The sequence below is a fragment of the Meleagris gallopavo genome, chromosome 1, assembly GCF_000146605.3.
Source record: "Meleagris gallopavo isolate NT-WF06-2002-E0010 breed Aviagen turkey brand Nicholas breeding stock chromosome 1, Turkey_5.1, whole genome shotgun sequence".
NCBI lineage: Eukaryota > Metazoa > Chordata > Aves > Galliformes > Phasianidae > Meleagris > Meleagris gallopavo.
The window spans coordinates 112,495,863-112,517,081 of NC_015011.2; the positions used below are offsets into that span (position 1 = coordinate 112,495,863).

General features: G+C 38.0%; 1 long non-coding RNA gene across 2 annotated transcripts in view; it reads left to right on the top strand.

Annotated features, from left to right (window-relative positions):
• LOC104914775 overlaps positions 1 to 20,779 on the top strand; it is a 63,206-nt gene extending 42,427 nt beyond the window's left edge. The window contains exons 3-5 of one of the 2 annotated variants that reach the window (XR_002111445.2): positions 4,488 to 4,616; positions 4,707 to 4,779; positions 17,965 to 20,779. This is a non-coding gene — a long non-coding RNA (uncharacterized LOC104914775). The remainder of the gene's footprint in view (positions 1 to 4,487; positions 4,617 to 4,706; positions 4,780 to 17,964) is intronic. The other variant, XR_002111446.2, reaches the window with a different exon arrangement.
• Positions 20,780 to 21,219: the final 440 nt, after the last annotated feature.

The window sequence follows — 21,219 nt, forward strand, 5'->3', positions numbered from 1 at the left end:
AAAAAAAAGAGTTATGAATGAGTTCTTTAAATTTCCAAAACACTGCTAGGTGTGTAGCAAAGAGTTACCTTACAGTTTAGATCTGCCATCCAGTAGATGGCAATACAGTTCACAAAGAATCGTATTTTAGGGATTTTGCTATGATTTTTTGTAGGCTTTGGTTTTATCAGAGAAAATTAGAAACTTACTGGACTGGCATTGAGTTTGTTTTCAACCTCTCAGAGAAGTGGGTTTGGAAATCTCAATTGTCTCTGTGTAGAAATACTAGTGGAAAAAAATTTGGAGAAGCTTGGAAATAAGCTTAGCTGTAAATTTATTTGTTATTAATACAATCCTCTATAAGAGGGTTATTAGACGTTCTGATTGAAGAGCTGGTAAAAGAAATTGCAAATAAACAGGAAGAGTAATGTTGATAAATAGCTAAGATCAAGCATTAATCACTGAAGAGTTCATGAGTAACTCAAAGATGAAGCAACTGAGATAAACTACTAATTGAAATGGGATGTGAAGCTTCTAATTTAAAACTGGTATCTCTGATACTAGGGTTCCACAAGAGACCTGGAAACCTTCACCAGTTCAGGTTGAAGGGATAGATAAGGAGAAACCATAGCAAACAATGAATGTGGGAATATGAGACTATATGCTATACACCAGAGAGGAGTTACCATGGACTTTTTGAAGGAAATTCATGCTAGGCAAACCTATTAATCTGCTGGATGAATCTTACTAGGATTTCCAGGAGGCATTTGTTTTTTCTTAATCAAAGGCTCTTCTGCAAACAGTCTATGAAGAGTAGAGAAGACACTTGGAAGTGTGGGTTAAAGAGCAAAATATCCCTGCCCTTTGTTTCCTAAATGATTAACACTAATTAGTGGAAAAGAATATTTAAGAGAGGTAAATACATAAAGGTGGTAAATACATAATAAGATGAATTGTAGTTAAGTATGTTGTCTTCTGCTTTCTCCTTAAGGAACTTTCTGCTGTCAGTCAGAGATGTACGTTACAAACCTATCATTCAGCTCTAAACCTGGTACTAAAAGTTAATACTTTTAGATTTCTCATCCATCTCTAATCTGTATCGCTATTTTCCTGTTCACATATTAAAACCAGGGGATCTACCCAAGTCAATATACCTGACTAGCTTAGGTGCTGCCCAGCAGAAAAAAATATTTCTGAAGTCTAAAGCTATGTATGCTCTTGCCATGAACATGTAAGTTTTTCAAGAGTACAGTATCCTGACTTCGAAAAAGTTTGGTTTATCATTCACCTTTGCTATTTGTCTGCTGTGGTAACAATCCAGCTGACCAGAGTGGTTTGGTGCATCATTTTGTAGCAGTCATTTCCTTAACAGTAAAAGAACTGTTTATGTTTATAGAGTTGAAACAGAAAAAAATGAGGGAAAAACTTTGAGACGTATAATGTATGTCTAAAGGATTATCTGAAAAGGAGATTAAAAAAAGAGAAAATACAGCATTAAACATTTGGATCAGAGCAAAGAGGGAAAAAGAGAAAAGCTGTTTCATAGCCTGGTGAGAATAAGGAAATAAGCATCCATTTCTGTAAATTTTACTTAAATTGGAAATGGTTTGAAATGGGTATGAGACATACTTCACAATACCCAGTGCATTCTCAAGTGTTTTCAGTATGCTGATTTTGAAAATTCTTCTGCATATACCTTTGTATCTCAACGTGCATCTCAAAATTTTTTGTTTGTTTTCAGTGTTCATCTGACAGATGAAACCTATGAGTTTTTTCAGAATCAAAAGCCTATTTGAGAACTATATTTTTCTGTATCCCTGAACAACAATCTTTAAGAACATAGCAAATCTATTTGCAGTTTTTACAAATAGAACTAGAAAAGTCAGGCTCGGTGTTTCAATTAGAATCATAGAATGGCTTCGATTGGAAGGAATGTTACAGATCATCTAGTTCCAATCTACCTGTAATGTGCAGGGGCACCTTCCACTAGACCAGGCTTCTCAAAATTCCATCCAGCCTCGCCTTGAACATCTCCAGGGGTGCAGTATCCACAGTCCGTTGTGCAAACTGTTCCAGTGCTTTACCACTATCATAGTGAAGAATTTCTTAAGTCTATTGTAAATCTGCCCTCTTTTAGTTTGAAACCGTTATCCCCTTTTCATACCACTTATCCTAGCCTTATAAAGAGTCCCTCTCCAGTTTTCTTTTAGGTCCCCATTACATACTAGAAGTTTGCTATAAGGTGTCCCTAGAGCCTTCTCTTCTTTGGGCTGAAAAACCTTAGCTCCCTCAGCATGTCTTCGTATGACTCAGCTGTCTGGTAATTCTTGTACCCTGTTTTTGGACTCATACCACCATGTGCTTCTTATACTGGAGGCTCCAAAGATAAGTGTGAGAGCAGAATGGACAGAGAAGATCACCTCCTTCTACCTGCTGGTCATGCTTTTTTGATGCAGCCTAGGATATGATTGGCTGCAAGCATATATTGCTGGCTTCTGTTAAGCTTGTCATCAGTAAACATGTCTGAGTCCTTCTTCTCAGGGCTGCTCTGTATCTTCACCGAACCTGTATTTTTGCTTGGAATTGCCCCAACCCATCTGCAGGACCTTGAACTTGGCTTTATTGTACACCATGACGTTTACATTGCCTGCCTAAGTTTGTCAAGGTTCCTTTGGATGGCATGTATTTCCTCCAACGTGGTGACCATACCACACAGTTTGGTGTCATCAACAAACTTAATTGCTGATGGATAATGGTTTAGCAGCTTCTTCCACCAGTGCCGGCAGAACCCATGGACTTATGTTCCTCAGGTGGTCTTAAATCTTTTGGACCTTATCTTCAGTTATGTCACATGTATTTGTTCTCTAACTGTATTTACTTTAGAGGTTCAAGCAGAAAGCTCAGATGAGGACCTGGCCTTATGACAAATCTGTGATGAGATATTTAGGAATAGAGTTATTCTTTATTAATTGTTTTAATACTAAAAGTTATTTTTATTAGAAGAGTACACATAGGTCAGTGCAAAATGGAGCTCTACTGTGCTAGCCATGGGGAAAACACAGAATAAATTGTCTCCAATTTCACTCTGCATCCAAAGTAGACACTATCAAAGGGTTTTACAGTACTGTCAAAATATATAATCCATGTGATTTCAGAATTCTTTTCAGAATGGAACTAGCTTGGCTAGTGTTTCTTGCCTTAATTATTGCATCTGGAAACAATGCAAGCCATTTTCTCACTATTTTATCATTCATCCATTTACTTTCAAGACAATAACAATATAGGAAAAGAATTGCGTTTGTTTTGATCGAGGCTGATTTTTGTTTTTCTTAGTGCTGTAGTCTCTCTCTGATCTTTGTGTTCTGAGTCACTTAGAAGTGCTTTGACTAACAGTGTATGACTGAGTGCGCGTATGATTACTTCTCATGTTTAGCAATGACCTTGGTGACAGTTAAAGCTTTTCTAGCAAATCCATACAGTAGCATGTAACTCTAGAATCATCATGTTTGAAAGTAATCTCAGTAACAATTCATACTCTCATATACTTTTTTTTTTTAGCTTGTTTCCCAATAGCAGAGACTATTCTGAATGGCTGTTTAACTTTGTGCTGTTAAATTTGGAATTGCATTATATTGAGTAATAATTTGGCCACCTAGAAGCTAAAGCATCAGAAATGTTTGCATTAAATTGTATGAAGCAAAGGATCAGTGACGTGAATTGTTAAATGAATCTATATTAGTATTTCTTTCCCAGATAGGACTTTCTTGAAAATTAATGAATACATGTTAGCTCTATGGTGAAACTGAAGTTTCAAAATTCCAGCTAAAGAAAATATGTAATTAGTCAAGGTAAAAAGGCATGTACTTTTTGAATGTTGATAATACCTTGCTTTTAGGAGTTCCTTAGGTATTAGTCTCGAGAACTTACATTTATTTTGAACTCTGCTTAACATCTGTTTTCATTATTTGTTAGCACTTACATAATTAGAACTTGCAAAGGATCCATCAAACCATGTACAACTGCTTTGGTTACAAACTTTCAGAAACTCCAAAATGATGCCAGTGAAACGCATATCTTTGGCAACAGCCATATGTAGCTGTATGTATATAGGAGGAAAGATTTTTATTCTCATCTTCTTAAATGCCTGCTTAAGTGCAATCAATGAGGTGGAAAAATCAAGTATAATTTTGGAGACATCTTGCTATGACAGAACAAATTCTCCTAGTAGTTTAATCAAAGGATTGTCCTGGATTTATGAAGGTACATGTAAAGGAAAAAAAAAATTGTAATTCTGAGATTGAATTTTAAATTATTTAGGGGGAAAAAAAAAAAAAGCGAATGTAACAGAAAACTGAATTTAACTTCATGATGTCCAATATTTCAGGAAGTCCAAAATTCTTAGTGCTGTGCCAAAATAGGACTCCAAACATTGTCACTTCATACTAAGGAAGTGTTTATTTGTTTGGTTCGGATGTGTTCCAAAATTCAGTGGACATTTCTGATTACAGAAAAAGCTGTTGTAAAGCGGTGTAGAAGATGCTGGTCTGCTTTGGGGCTGTGAGAAATGCCAGGACAGCTTGCTGATGACACTCTTCCTCAGGCGGAGCACAGCCTGCATCAGGTAGCACTGGCAAGAGGTAGATTTTGTTTGGGTATTGCCTTCCATGTTGGGAAACTAACCTTATGGCTCAGGTGACTGAACTCTGCTCTCCTTTTTTCTGTCTAAGAGGGTGGTGAGAGAGAGTGGCTTATGCTGGAGTGGGGTTGTTGGGACTTCTACCATACATCTTAACCCATGAGGTATGTTTAACATCGTTGTACAAATTAAATTTGTTGAAACATGAAATAAACAGTCAATATTAGCTGTAATTAGCTGTAAACGCATGGTTTTGGAGAGGTGCATCTGTTCATTAGTGAGGCTGATCTTAAAAGACTAATCCATTCTTAGATATTACTGCTGCAGAAAAAAGTGAAATCCTAATTTGCAAGTGAAGCAAGCAGATGCATTCACTGTTTGAGTCAATGGGAAGTACAAGCAGCCTGCCAGACTGAGGTCAAGCAGAGAATGACTTCTGCAGATTTAGAGGAATTCATTGGTGGAGCAGTGTTTGGCATAGAGGAGTTAACGCACGGGAGATTCTGATTGCCGTCTGCTAGATGGGACTCTTTCTTGGGGAGGAAGAAAGCTATTAAAATTATTTTTGGTGGGGAGAAGTAAGTGTAGAATTGGTCATGAAAGGATGAGAGTAGAAGAAAGATGCATGAAAAAAAGCCCAAAGGGATCATGTTTCTCAAACTGGAAGAAGCCTCATTACTTTTTGTTTATTTAAAACAACAAAACCTGAAAACATATGTGTATGAAAAAGCTAGGAATGCATCGATCCCACAAAGGTGCAAGATATATTTCAGTCATTTGGAATTGCCTGAGAATGTGTTAATTTATTTTATTTTGTCCAGAGGCAAAGAAAGGCACTGCCTGTAGTAGGTTATCCTGCAGAAATATGATCATCGAAGTATTGCTTATGTTGATTCCTGCTGAGAAATTACAGGGGAAACAGGCTCAGAACTTGTCTAAGTGAGTTTTGCTACTGAAACACATTTAGATGGAAGTGTAGATCTTGTAAGATGTAATCAGTTTGCCTTCTGGTGTCATGGTTATGTTTGCAGCAGGATTACAGCTTTGCTATTGCTCTATCTGTTAGAGAACAGATATAAAAAGCATTTGAATGCAATTTGAAAAAACACTGAAGACTCCCGGGGCAAAATCTATTTTCAGTTGCTAAGTCAGATTTTTAGTAGTAGTATTGAGTAAATTCTACATGTAAATTTTGATTCATTGATTTAAGAGAAACTACAGTAATAAACCCTGTGTGCAAAATATGGCATCAATGCATGAAGGTAATTCTAAAAATAATAAACCTTTTTTTTTTTCTTCTATTTTGTTACATTATGAAAGTGGTCCCAGTTTTCCCTGAAGGGATGAGAGGGAGACTTCCTGCATAATTTTTTCTGAGTTTGAGTAGTTCAGCGAAGAAGGAACTGATAAAATGCAAACTTCACATAAAGAAAGCTTGCCTAAGGTTTTTCTTCTGTAAGCTGTAATCGCTAAATTTCACAAGTTTCTTAGGATATTCAAATTTAAGGAGAATGATAAACTCAGAGCATAAATTATGTGAACCTCCATCATAAATCTGAAGCCAGAATGATATCCTCAAAGAAAAAAAAAACAACCCTGCTGTTTTAGACTAAAATATTTCCAATTTTGTAGAACAAAACATTCAAAAAAAACCTCGCATCACTTTAGTAGTCCATATTTTGCTTTGCATACTCAACAGTCAGTTTTACAAATTTTTATTATTTCAACATTTACATGGAATTGTTTCTTTTTAAATTTGCATTATCTTAACCACTTGGGTTTTTAAATTTCAGCCTTTATTCATTGTGATTTTTAAAAAATTCCCACTTGAATAGATGAAAAATTGCCAAGTTTAAAGCATGAAGGAGAGTTCCAGGCATAAAGTCATAGAATTGCTCCAGTTGAAAAGGACCTTAAAGATCATTGAGTCCAACCACAACCTAACCGTACTACCCTAACAACCCTCCGCTAAATTACGTCCCTGAGCACCACATCCAAACGGTTTTTAAACACACCCAGGGATGGTGACTCAGCCACCTCCCTGGGGAGCCTATTCCACTGCTTAACAACCCTTTCTGTAAAGAAGTTTTTCCTGATATCCAACCTAAACTTACCCTGGTGCAACTTGAGGCCATTTCCCCTCATCCTGTCACCAGTGAGAAGAGACCAACCCCGCTCTCACTGTAAGCACCTTTCTGATATTGGAAGAGAGCAATAAGGTCTCCCCTCAGCCTCCTTTTCCCCAGACTAAACAGCTTCAATTATTTTAGTCTCTCAAATGATCTTGGCTTCTGAGATAAGTCCAGAAGTGAAGTGAATTAATGCCTTTATTTTCTCTGTTTTTTGTTTCCAAATTTGTTTTTTTTTCAGTGTGTTACATAAATACGTAATATGTGTGCAGGATGTAAATATCCATGATTACATATTTTACTTAGTTTCAGATTAAATGCAATTGTTTTTCTTGCAAAGAAGAACATTTCTGAAAAAGCAGCCAGAGATATCAAAATAGAGACTGTGTAGATTAGGCCTAGTTTAGTTCAATCAATTTTTATTTATCTAGTTAGTGGTTGATTTTTTTTTTCTTTGACTACTGTAGATAGATATAGATGTAGTACTTCTTGCTAAGATTCCCCCTTACTCTTCACTCCTCTAGTCATCTCATTTAGATTTTCACTCTGATAAGTGAGTTGTATATCTAATGTTTTAGTACATCTACTCTCTTGTGTAGCCAGTGTCCATAAGTTTGTTTTGTGCCTTTTTGAAGCAGTTTATGGGAGAGGGTAGAGTTACGTTGATTTAAATAGGAGTGAACTTTACTTTCTGGATTAGTGATTTAGTGAAATGAGAAGTCTCCGATATTTCTATAAAATGTGCATAGTCGTTGTTTCTTATACTTTCTGAGTCTAAACTATAAAATATAAATGGATCCTCTGGCATTTTCCAGGGTAGCTTCTTTATCAGAACGGATAATTCCTGATTCCTTCAGGATATTCTCTAAAGAAGTTACTTTCTTTTCAGAAAAATGGCTCTACTTTCTCCGCTGAGGAATCTGCTGACAAAGTACCTGATTTCATGTGCTCAGGCATCAACTTTAGCTTAAAAAAAAAAAAAAAATACTAGGGGGTTCAGTCTAATGGACAAATCCAGCTTGCTGTAGGTCATCAGTGCTTAATCTGAGCACAGTTCTGAGGTTTTCACACAACAGTGTTTTAGGAATATCATCAGTGGTTGTTGCCTGTAATTCTTCACCCCATTTAGAACTGAAAGTGAATTAAGCATTTATACAAACACTGCTCCTCAGCTACAGAAGGAAAACCCATAACAATGTTTCCTATATGGCAAGGCTGTAATATTTGGCCCATGGTTGTTCTAGCCAAGAGTAGCTACAAAAAGGAACTAGCTCAGGTCCATTTTTTCCCCTTTTTTATTTGTGCCTGCAGTGCTGTGATTAGATTCTTTACCACTTTTCAAATGGCTGGATCAGAAGGAGTGCATTGCTGCCATTTTCTTTCAAGGCTTATTCTTCATCTGTTCTTGTCTAAAATCACCAAGTCCTGGGAGAGAAGATGCATTTGATATGTTGGTCACTTAGGGATGTGGAAATTAAAACTTATCATTTTGTTCTTTTGTTTTGCTATGAATATTTAAATATAATAAAATTATTATTTCCTTTTCTTCCCCAGCAGATTTGCAGAGAACATTATTGTGTTCTTGCCCTTAAAATAGGAGTACAGGCTATGTAGTGCTCTCTTTTTGAGCATTCTTTCATGGTTTTGGGTTCAAAAGCTTAAGTTGTTCAGAAAATTTCTGAAGGAAATTCCACACTTAAGTCAGTGGCAAGAATTCCTCTTGACAGGGACTGGTAAGCCGTGAAAGCATGAAGGTGTGACTAGGGGGGGAAGGAAAAAAAAAAAAAAAGACCTTGAGCCTGGTGGTGAATCATGTTAGCATTGCTGAAGGGGTAGTTCTGTGTTGTATGGTCTCACTGGAAACGTGGTTTTCTGACCTGAGAAAAAGAGAGATGCAGTTTAAGGCTGAAGCAATTTCTGAAGGAATGCATTCAAATACGCTAGAGGCCATGTATTTTCAAGGTATGAACAACAGCAGTAATAAAAACTCATACATATTTTCGGACCAGAATATATAGGGGTAGTCATCTCATTAGCAATCAGGAAAATAATCTAAACACCCTTCACAGAAGACAGTTATCGATATAAACCAGATCGTATGAAGAACACATTTCATAACACATTGAGGATTTGTAGATGTTACTTTGATTTAGTTCAAGTCAGGGATGACAGGAAGACACAAGGATTAGGCATAATATTCATTAAATGTTTCCTCCTATTGCATAATTTCCTTGTAGTAAAGTGCTTAGATATAATGCTTTTCTTTTTAATTTTATGTTTTATTTCCTGCCAGTCAGATTTGATAAACAGAAGAACTGTGTAAATTTTTTCAGTTTTGCCTGGACAGTTGTTATCTTATGTGTTTTCTGGGTGGATAGCACTAAATATAACGAGAAGATGCTTTAGGTATTGATCAACAGTAAGTCTTACAAATGTTTGATTTTAGTTGCTAAGACTTTTAATTTTTGCTTGCTACCTACTGTTTATAGTCCTTGGGAAAATTTGAAGCAATGCTTGAGGGAAGAGACACATTTTAATAATTACTACTTCCACCTCTGTATTCTGTTCTGTACTTAAGGAAGTCTGCAGACTTCCTTGTGGTAAAGTATTTCTGGCATCTGATTGTCTGAGTATACAGTTGTCTGCCTGATTATAGTTCTCAATTATTCCCTGTATCTTAATAGTCAAGGTGACAGGAATGCTTCCAGAGTGTTTTGTAGACCCACCACAGTTTCTTTGTGTTTTGGGGGTGTGTTTTTCTCATCAGCTAAGAGGAAATCAACTGGAACTGTGGGACACAGGATCTGAGTGGCTGCTGTTAGTTATGATCTTGGTCTGTCAACTCAGCATTTTTTATGAAGCTGAGGTGATTGTGGTCAGTATTGAAGCTGAAGGCTCCAGGGGATAAGGAAGAAATATGTCTATATTATAAATGTTGACACGTTATGTTTCTATGTAGATAAATAGATGTGTGTATATAACTACATTAAGTTGGTATGGTATCCAGATCCAGTTTAATGCACTGTTAGGCACCAGTGCATTCTAGGACATAATTGGTCTTATTTACTGAATTTAGTTTAAATATCATATGGGACTGGATTTGATTTACCTAGGTTAGGCATTTTCCCAGTTCTTAGATTGCTTACTTGATTTTAAAAGCAAACATTCTGTAGACACTGCCCAGCTTCTGTGTTTTGCTTTCTGAGAGCACTGAAGCAATCAAATCTTGCACACATCAGCGCTCCCAGTAAACAAATTTTAAGTTTCCACACTTGAGTCTGCACACTGGGAGTGAAACTGTACATAGTGCCATGGTATGATTTGACACAGTGATAGAAGCGAGTTCCCCAAACCCCCAACCAGAGCCCTAGCACAGAAGCAATTAAATATGCCTTTCTTAGCTACGGTAGCACAGGAGGATGCAATATTCTTTGTGCGAATGTGACGAGAGAAAATTGCATTCAAACTCTGGTCCCAACCAATAAATCTTACAGCAGCCTAACTTTTCCTGGAATGAAGCCTCAGGCAATGCATGATGACCCAGGGGAAAAAAAAAAGAAAAAAAAAAAATGTTTTCATGATTCTCTTTATCTTGTGCTTCACCGTAAGATGCTAGTACTTTCACAGTAAAACTCAGAGCCTTAGGGCTTTTTGTAAAGTCTCCTAGTGACTGTGTTACACTTATCCCATAGGGCAGAAGGAAACTGTATCTTGTCACATCTTCCCATTCACATCAAAGACTTCTTAAAGATCAAGTATTTGAATGCTCAACAGCGGTGACTCACTGTCAGTCCACAGAGTGCTGAAAAATTAAGGGAACTTTCTATCTATTCACATGATGAATACATACATTCAGTTGAACAGTATTTTCCATGAAGTGATAAACTGTGAACAAAATAAACCAGTTCTTTGAAGACTTGTTTTTACGTAAGTTTTGTCCTGCCTTTGGTTTAACTTGTGTCGTAGCCATACTGGGCTAATGAGCTCTGTTGTTAATATAGTAGGCAAATACAGATTTGAGCAGTCTTAGAAAACTACCATGTAACAAATCCGTGCAGATCTAAGAGCACCTGTAGCTTTGGTTTTATTCAATATTACTCAGGGGCAGATCTATAAAACTGTGGCACCATTTTAAGTCTCAGAGCATTTCTCAATCTTTTTTTTTTCACTTGAGGCAGAGACTTTCTTCCTGGCATTCCTTAGGGCTGTTTTTCCCCATGTGGCATACTTTTTTTTGCTTTTTTTTTTTTTGGTCCACATTTTCTGTCTGGAATGATTTAGGCTCGTGCCCAAAACTGTTTAATGCTTGGAAATCAAGAGATGAGACAACTTCTGTTACTAACAGAAGTGCTGATATGACTGTTTCTTGGTGTATTTCAAAAGACGTTTTCTGACTAGTAATGTAGCCCCATTTTGCAAGCCAGAGCAGAAGTGTGAGAGTGATGCTCTTACTCAAGTCTGTTGAATTGGGAGGTATTGACAGGCACAGAGGCTGCTTCAGGAATATATTGATGGCAGCAACAGTAGCAAATCTGACTGTGCATATATTAACATTCGACAAGAATAAACCTAAAACAGTTATAAAGGAGCTTTTTGCCTGCACTGGAGTTGCATCTTTGCTGGTGATTCCCTCTCCCCCAGTTGGGAAGATATGAGTGGACCCCTCTAGTAGAGAGCATTTTATCCTCCTGGAGATGACACCAGTGTGCCCACACTGTGAGCATTAGCTTTCTCTTCCACAGCTCTTCCTAATTCAAGCTAAAATGTGTCCCAGTAATTACACAGAAGAAAATTGCAAAGCTTTTAAAACTGAGAAAATAACACCATGGAAAAGGCATGGATTAAGATAGGACTAGACTAACTAATGGTGACTCCTCACTCTGTCCTGTCCACCACAAATGTGCGAGCTTAATGTGAGTTACAGCATTGGCATTCTGAACAGGTTTGACTGTTGATTATGGACCAAATTTGAATGCTTATTTTGTAATGGAGAGGGCTCAGGAGGGGTAGAATTGCTGAGTATCTTGATGAGAGGAGATCACTAAAGCCTTGCCAGGAGCTGTTGCTGTTGATGACATTTTTGAACTGCATACAGGAACTTGGTTACAACATTGGCTGTGAACCTTTACACAGTCTGTGTTTGCTTTCTTTTTTCCCTTTTTATGCTTCTCCACGTACAGCTTGCTATACTTTTGGCTAGATCTACTGGCTCCAGACTTACCTAGAGGGATGTTACTGCTTGCAGAATCCATGTTACATACAGCTCCTGTTAAATTAGTGGTTGGTTCAGGTGTCACTTGCAACACAACTGGTTTTGTTTGTATCAAATGAAGACAGAGCTTCTTGGGAAATTTGCAAGATAATTTTTTTAGTGATAATGAGGTTGTTAGGTCTTTTTTTTTTCCCCCATAAAAAAGATGGTAATGTAAATCAGTGCAAATCAAGTAAAGTAATACTGTATTGTAAGCTTAGTAGAAAGGAATTTTGAACAGTGGAAAAATGAGATATTAACTGTTTAGGGAACATATATTCTCCAAACACTTTGTTTCCATGTTCAATACCTATTTTAAGAAATTTTTATTTTAAGTATTTTTTCACCTTTTATAATTATTTGAACAAGCCTTAGGGCTATGTTATGTTCTCTGTTGATATCATTGAAATCTCAGCTTTTGTACTGATACAATACCAAATTGATTGCACCCTGATATTATGCAAAATAATGTTAAAAATGAAGCCTGGCAGGCAAAGTGCTGCTTGGCAGCTTCCACTCTGCTCACTGGTGCCATTCAGAGTCCCAGTTATGCTGGAATTTTGACAAAATGCAAGAGAGAAGGTTTAATTAGGCCACAGTTCTAGTAATTCAACTAATCTGGGAGTTACGCATCAATCACCCACACAATGCAGAATGTTATTTCTTCCTCTCTTATTCCCATCTATTTGGGTAGTGCTCATAGCATAGTATGTGGCTCCAGGCCATAACAGGTGTGAGGTTTGGAGGGGCTGATGCCATGAGATTATTTGCTTATTGCCTTTGTCTGGGAACTGCCTTTTCAAGGGTCATCTCTTCTTTCATACTCTGTTAGAGTGAGAAAAGTTTCTTGCTGAAGTTCCTTCTAAATATTCTATAGCTTTCTAACTAGTACTTGTGGGGCAGACAAAGCAAGTTACTTTGTTCTGGCCATTCTGCAGGCTTAACATAGATATTTTTTCAAGATACTGAAAAATAAAAAAGATGCAAATGCTGTGGATACAAATAAATGCCCTTTGTATGAGGAGGTAGAAGTGGCTGCTCTGAGAGTAAATGAGGAGGTGTTGAGGTGTCCCACAGCTTGGCTAACGGTCCCTGTTCTGCTCCCTGACTCGTGTAGTTTACAAGTTGCTTTCATTTTATTGTTCCCTGCCCTGTAAGGCAATGCCCTCTCTTACTATGATCTGCCTTTGAAACTGGATTGGAAGCGTTTCATGTTTCTCATCAGAACTTCCCACAGTGGAAGGATGTCAGACTAATGATGGGCTATTATGTCAGATGATTGATCTTATCCACCCCATGGTTTTTAGATTAATCTAGAAAAATAAAAGCCTTAATATCAGCCAAACATGGGAGTCTAGCTCATTGGTAGAACTTCATTTCATTAGTTTCGTAACCCACATTTGTCATGCATGAGATTAAATGGTTAGCAATATAGCAGAAAATCAGTGCCATGAGTTGGAAGTACTGCTAAACCAAAATATAGATGGAGTATCTGTGGATAGTACTATAAATTGCAATATGGAGAATTTCATCTAACAAACAGCTTGAATGTGTGTGAGCTATGAAGTCCAAAACTTGTATAGACCACTATAATTTAACCAACTATAATTAACCATAACAACAATAATAGTTTAACTGTAATTTAGCTAGCATGATGATCTCCCTGGTGAGAATGGAGTGAAACATCTAGTACTGTGCTGAAGAGCAGTACCAGGTGAGAATGCTCAAGAGCTCAAAACCACCTCCTGCTGATTACAGGCAGATTGAGATGCAAATGTTCAGTCGTTTTTTTCTCCCATTCCCAATACATCTGGTATGCAGCATCTTATATATGGGCTACAGCTGTAGAAAGAGTGAACAAATTAAGGTGCATGCATCAGTGATTATTTCAAGCCTGAACAATGCGTTTTTCCCGAAGAAGTAAAGGTACAAATGGATGAAGGTTAGAACTGCGTGGCTCCAGTCAGCCTGATTTAGAAGGATGAATTAAATGCATTTTATGGAATTAGCACCTTAACGCTTTGTCTCTGTTCAGTTTTATGCTAGCAGGACATGCAATGTTTGCTTAAGGAAGCTGACTAATGGTGTTCCCTGGAGAGTTCAAGGTCATAGTTCTTAGTGATAAATGCTGGAAGTCTGTATCTTTCTGCTTTCTGATGTGTGTTAAGTATTTAAAGAGTGAGTTAACTATATATTTTTCTCTTGCTAGAACCTGGTATTTTAAATTCACTGTCAATGGAATACATTTGCTATGTGGGATTTAAATGTAGAATGTGTGTTGGTTTACCTGTAGATATAAGTAGAGGTTGCCATTAAAAATCCTCTGCAGTTGTCACTTTTGAGAGATTATATTGTTCGTTTTTGTAGAAGTGTTCAGGTGAATATTGGGCAATATCAGAGAAAAATATATTGATCGTATGTAGCATAACCATGCTTTAATCTGTTGTGCTCTGCCATTAGTGATGCAGAGAGAACTGTTTCTATACCACCTTTAATGGGTAATTATTTGTCCAAATCCTGAAATACGAAATACTGGGGTTTCTTAGTATTGTTTTAAGCATGTCTGTAGTAAAGCTTTGCAAATCTTACTTGCCATAAATAGGATCAATCTCATTTGAAAAGTTGGTCGTGAGTCCAAACGTGGCTAAGTGTCCAACACTGTCCAACACTGGATAAGTGTGCTCTGAGCTTTCAGCTTATAACACATACCTAACTCTGTTAGGAGTGTTTTTACACCTGAGATTTAATTAGCGCAAGGAGGACTACTTCCACACAAAATGTTTGAATGAACTATGTTGTAGATGAGCAAAAACTTTCAAAACCATGAGAAGTTAAGCTCCTCAGATTGCTGCCAGAGGTCTGGCTGACTGACTAAAGACTCACTCACCTCTCTGTGATGACAGTTCCTTTTAACTATTCCATTTGAGTCCCACAGCTTGTAAGTGTCCCTATTGATATGACAAGGCTTTTTAGTTCCTAGAGATAGAACTTTGTATACACGATTCATAAGCACCATTCACTTTTTGACACGCTCTTCTGTGGCAATTTTTTCAATCTTGAACAGTCCAAACTATATGATCCCTAATTGCCATAAAGCATCCTCTCTAAACAATGGAGATTGTCATTAAACAAAAATTACTGATGACTCTTAAGTCTGTGGGAAAATGATTCTTTATGAATAGCTTACTTGAATGTGTAAGGAATTCTGAAATTAATAAACAGTTAATGTAGAATGTTAACAGTAAGAAATAAATAATTATTCTTGTCTGAGTTGCCCAAACAAACTTTCCAGGGTTCCCACAGGAGAGGTTTATTAATCTAAACATGTCCAGTGTATCATTAGGGTAATTTCTTGCATGATTGATTGAATTAGTTATTTATAGGAGGAAGGCAGGAGTACCTAAGAATAATGAGAGGTAGAGAAAAAGGGAAGAGAAATTGGCTTTCTTCTGGAGGCATTAGCCTCCAGAAGAATGAACAATTTTACCAGGTAAAATCAGCATTAATTTTTGCATACCAGAGAGAGTGCATCATGCAGAGCGTCATGTAGGGCTGAAGGTCAAGGCCAGTCTGCTTGCTGCTTTTTTCCAGTGATCCATTGTATAGTTTCGCCTTGTTGGAGTCATTAGTAGTTCTAAAGGGGGAAGAAAAACAAAGAAAGAGAAATGCCATCGAGAAGAGATTCTACATTGTATCTTAGCTATCTTTGTAATGCGCATATACTGCCATAATCAAACTCAAGCACACTGAGTAAGCCAATTAGTCTCTCAAGTAGCAGAGAAACAATTACAATGAATAAACATGTCCACACCATAAGCTGTAGATAGAATAGGAAGGGAGATGGTTTTCCTTTGTTTCTCACGCCATCGTCACCCAAATAGACTGGAACTTCTTTTCCTACTGAGTTCAGTACTGTAAAAAGCAGATTGCCACTTGATTAGTGCTTTTCCACTTGTCATTCATTTCAGTTTTTTTTTTTTTTTTCCAAATTCGGGACATTTAATATGAGACAAAAGATAATGTATTTTTGTTATTGTAGAGTCTGGGAGTGCTACCCATGGAGCTTTCTCTCTAAAGCAACTGATTCCATATGGGTGGGTTACTATAATTACATCTGTGCAGATGCTGAACCCAGTTACAATAAACAGAAGCCAAGGCTGTTGTTTTCTCAGACAAATGCAGAAAAACTGGAGCTAGCTATTAATCTGCCCTATTTGTGGACAGAATGACTGATACTGTTTTCTCCTCCCAAGTTCTCCATTTGTGTCTGGGCTTGTTTTCCGTACAGCTAGTGGATGCTATAGTTGCCAAACCTGGTGTTTTTCAGTTCCCTCCTGAAAGGAAAATAAAAAAAATAAATAAATAAGAAAAGTTTGTTTGTTTTCTCCCAGTTCCAAAACCAAAACAAAACAAAACACCCTACTTCCCATAGTGCTGATCTAAATGTGAATACTCTGAAGAGCTGAACTGCATCGCATCCACTGCATACTCTGCTGGAGGGGAGTAATAATGAGTGATAAACCCCAGCAGATGCCATGCTAATCTTTCCAGAAATATTTTATGTAACTCTGTCTTTTTGTACACCATTTTTGCACTTTCAAGGTGTCAGTTTCTCTGGTGGGTAGGATTGTGTTTAACTATGTTTATCCTATACCAGATGGTCCCCATTCTTTTACCAGTATTATTTGGGTTATTTACACGTGAAATGTTTTTTTTCTGGATATCTCCATCTATAAACCTGCATAGCTCAGAAGTCACTGAAATCAAGCATATGATGAGTTTCAGAGTGTTGTAGGTCTTCCCCGCAACTATGGGCTATGTGAGCTGTGAATTCAAACTCTTCTTTTCTGAAATACCATGTAAATTGCTTGTTGCTGCCTCCCTGGTTTAGAAATCATAATGCAGCTAGAAGTGTGAAATATTAAGCATATCCTTTTATGTACTTTGAATTTATGGGGACTTCAAAGTCTGTCCTCATTTATTGTCTGGTTTGTTTCACTTCAGAAATGACTTGAACTGTGAACAAAAAGGAGCTGACAGTATTCTCAGATAGGCACTTTATAGTTGTGCACTTTGCAACTCTATGATAGGCCTGTCTCTGCCTTGAATGCCAAATTAGCTTGTTGATATGTGCTGCTACAGACAGAGGAACAGATGTAGTAATTCTCATTTATTTACATGAAATCTCCAAAAAGGCATTTTCTGGCAGCATGCTAGGAATAAATACAGTATCAAATATAGACCGCGCCGTGCTGTTAGCTCATTCAGGTGTCAGCTGTGCCATTTAGACATGGGCGAGAGTGGGAAGTCACAGCCGTCATTGCAGTGTCGGAGCTTGCTGGCTGGGACCTCACTGCTGGCCTTTGGCACTGCAGCTCTGCACGTGGGAAGAGGGACGTGCCCCTGTGGTCCCACCCAGTGGTAATGCTGCTCATGGAGGCCCAGAACTTAGGGAGATGAAGGGTAGAAGATAACCACATTTCTTCTTCCTCTTATTTATTTATTTTTTTAATTCCCTCCCTTCATTTTTTGTGATTTAGAGCTCCACTAAGCTCACCTTTGCTAGCTTTCTCTTTCTCAACCAAGAGGTTCAGGAATGAATTGAGACTGGGAAATTGTGGAGGAGGGAGGGCAGAACTGAAGTGTTCCATTGAAGGGCAGCCACAGAGGAGCTCAGCACATTTTACGTGAGTGAAGAAGTAACCTTTTGAGCAAAACCCTGAAAGTCTTCTGTGCTAGGAGTATGAGAGCTGCTAAGTGGCCCTGAGCTGGCTGCTGCCAACAGAGAAAGCTCTCCGTGGGGTCTGCACCCTTTCCCCTTCCTCACTCCTCATCTGCCCTTGTGTAAAGGCTGAAGATGTTCTCTTCTGGTGTCAGTCCTTCTGCTCCCTCCCTCCCTACCTCTTTGACAGGTTTTAGCCAGTCTGTTACCTGTTCTGAAATGTCTTTTTTTTTTTCTTCCGCCTCAGGTATTCCAACTTTCCAGTGTGGGGTCGGGGCTGTTTATTCAGATAATGAGCAAGCAGCAGATGCATTAAAGATGAACCGCCTCGACTCTGAATTTCGGGCAGAAGTGGTGGGAGGAGATGCAGCTAATTTAACTTGGTGGATGATTGATGTGGATATGTCACCTTCTATTAATATTCTTTTGAAATCACTGATGCAAGCATGTTTTTACCTCGTCTCAAAAGAAAATAAAGACAACAGAACAATCCTATCGCTTTAATTTGTTACACTCAGAGGCAGTTAAGCAAACTCTGTCGCTATGGAGTGTCCTCCACAGGCTGCTGACAAGCAGTTCCTGGTGGTGCTCTTACCACTTTAAGAATATCAGGATGCTCTAACAGAGCTATCCACTTATCGCTAAAATGTCAAAAACAAAAAGCAAAAGTCACCTACAGGTAGGTCTAGATAAATTGCTTTAAGATCTGCCGTTCCCTCATTAGACAGCCATTCATTACCATAGAAAGAGCTAAATACGGGTGCTGAGGCGGGGGTATAAAAGCCATGTTTAAAACGAAACAGAGTTGAGAGCTTGAATACACAGTGCTGTTATTCAGAAGTAGCTTTCGAGCCGAGAGTTTCAACGGGAAGGTGCTGTTTGGACAGAAATCAACAAACGTTTAGCTGAAGTGTGAATAATTCAAGCGTGCCTGAAGAAGCGTGCTGTCTGAAAAGATGAAATTCAAGACTAAAAGAATCTTCAAACATTTGCATCAGCCTTAGAGGACAATGCAAGCAGCAGGATTTGAAACAGATTCGCAGATGCACTCTCTTTAGGCAGAGAGAACGCTCATTAAATGCAAGATGCTTCTGTTGCTCGTGCGTTTGCTCAGAGGTATAGCTTTGCAAGGCTGACGTATCAGATAAAGTCAGAGTGGTTACCACACTGTCGGTGTAGCAGCTGCATAATAAATGATGGAGAGAATCATGTTAGGCATGCCCACCTAACCTAACTTGAATCATGCGAAAGGGGAGCTGCTGGAATTCAAATAGACTTTCTGGTTCCCAGCAGTCGGCAGTAATAGAATGCTTTCAGGAAGATGACAGATGCAGGGGAAAGATGCTGTTTTGCACTATCTTGATTTGTTACGGCAGCCAACTTATTGGCGTGATGGAGTGACAAGAAAAGCAGCTGGCATGGAAGGTAGGATTATCAAAGCTATTGCATCATTATGAATGTAATTAGAAACTGACCATGACAAAGCATATGCTAGAATGAGCTGCCGCTGATGGCAGAGGATTTGTTGCCGAGGTCCGGAAACTCTGAAAACAACATTCCTTTTGCAGAATGGATTTTGCAGTTTCGTTTGTGCTTGTGTTACCCTTTCTTTCCTGCTCGCCTCCAAGCTTGGGGAATCGCTTGCTTGCGAGAGTGTTGTGTTAGGATGAGGCTGAAGAATAAAGTCTGTTCCAAGTCTGGGAAGCCTCAGGTAGATAGAAACAAATGTGAAAGAGAAGACTGGCAGAGGCTCCCTCTGATTCACTTGCAAGCTCTGATTGATGTATTGGCATATTGAGGAATCCCAAGGAAATGAAGATACATGCACAAATGTTCTGGTACAATGAAAAAACATTATTGCAGGTCTTGGCTTTATAGTTAGTTTTGCTGACAGGTTTTATTCCCCATCAGTTTTCAGCTCTTGACATTTATTTGGTTGTTCGGTATTATATAAAGAAAATACATCAATATCTCCTGCAGGCTTTCTCAACAACTCCAGCATCTGTTTCAGCTATTGAACTGTATTCACGTTTTGCCAACTTGATGCCTACCCAGCTGGTCTATCATTTCTCGCTTGATTACTGCTCTTAATTTATCCGTATCAGCTTGTTTCAGATAGGATTTTGAAGGCTGTTAATGAGAAATGACAGTAGCTGCTAAATTATTGAAAATTTGAGTGTTCTTATTTTTGAAACGTCAGAAAATCTTGGTGTGCATTTTATTAAACTTGTATTCTGTATTATAGGGAGGTTTTTGTATAATCACTGTGAGTACTTTAAAGTAGACAGGTCACGAGCATAACTTCCAACTGACTATTTTTAGAAAGTTGGAGAAAATGGAAAGATACGTGCATGTTTTTGATATATGTTGCTTCCTCTTGTCTGCCTCCGCCTTGCAATGCCCTCTGTGCCATGGGGAGCAAATCATTAAATGTATATTGTACATATTGAAATATATTTTATCGCCACTAGGGTGAAACCGCTTGGCAGTTTTGAACAGGTGATTTGAACAGGTTTAAAACAGATGTCAGCTCTGTTGGCTGGATTGCCCTGGATGTAAGAAGTAAAAGTATTGTTTTTTAAGTGTAAGCAGGTCTTCTCTTCCCTTCCAAACTCTTTTTCATTGCTCACAGGATATAACTATGTTAAATCATTTGCATTATTGTGCTATACAGAATGACTTTTTTCAACATAAGCTCTATTCTTCACCAGTTATATCACTTTCTCCAAGATTTTTTTTTTTTCCCCCCACTAAGTGTGTCATCATACTGGATATTCACTTTTCTGATTTCATTTTAAATGACTTTGCTGGCTGTACACTATGTAATCTTGTCAAAAGAGGATCAGGCTATTGAACACTAAATGTTGCTGAGTAAAGCTGTAACAGTTTCAGAAAGATAGATGTTTCTAGATACACAGCAGTGAACCAGCCCTGAGGAAGTTTGAAGGTAAAGATCGGTAAAACTGATATACTGTTAGGTAGTAGGAATGTTTCCCTGCTTTGATCACCTCTGGGAAGCATTTTAAATTATTTTAGAACTGCTGGGAGGAGAGATGTACTTATTAATGGACAGAATTACTGTGGGGTTTGTATAGCCAAAAGTAGTTCTGTGGTTTTGATGGAAAAAAAACCAACAACATAAAAAGCAGTTTTATTTCAGGGAAGCTCTGTTAATCGTAACAATAATTTGTCTGTGACGATGATGAAAACAACACAGAGAGAATAACCCACATAATAAACAGCATGAAATGCCATTCACCCTTTCAGGGTAGCATTAAGACTGTTTCATATTGCACGTATTATATGTGTTCTTCTGGAGCTCTGGTCACTCCTTGTGACAACAGCGCTGTGTGGCTGTTATCATGCTGTAGCTACTTGAAATTGTCTTTTCCTTGTGATGCCAGTACTTGCGTGTTGTGTGTAGCTGTCATCCGACAAGTGATTTTACAGTTTGTTTTTGTTTTATCTCTAGATTTTTTTTTTTTTCTGATGGATTAAGACG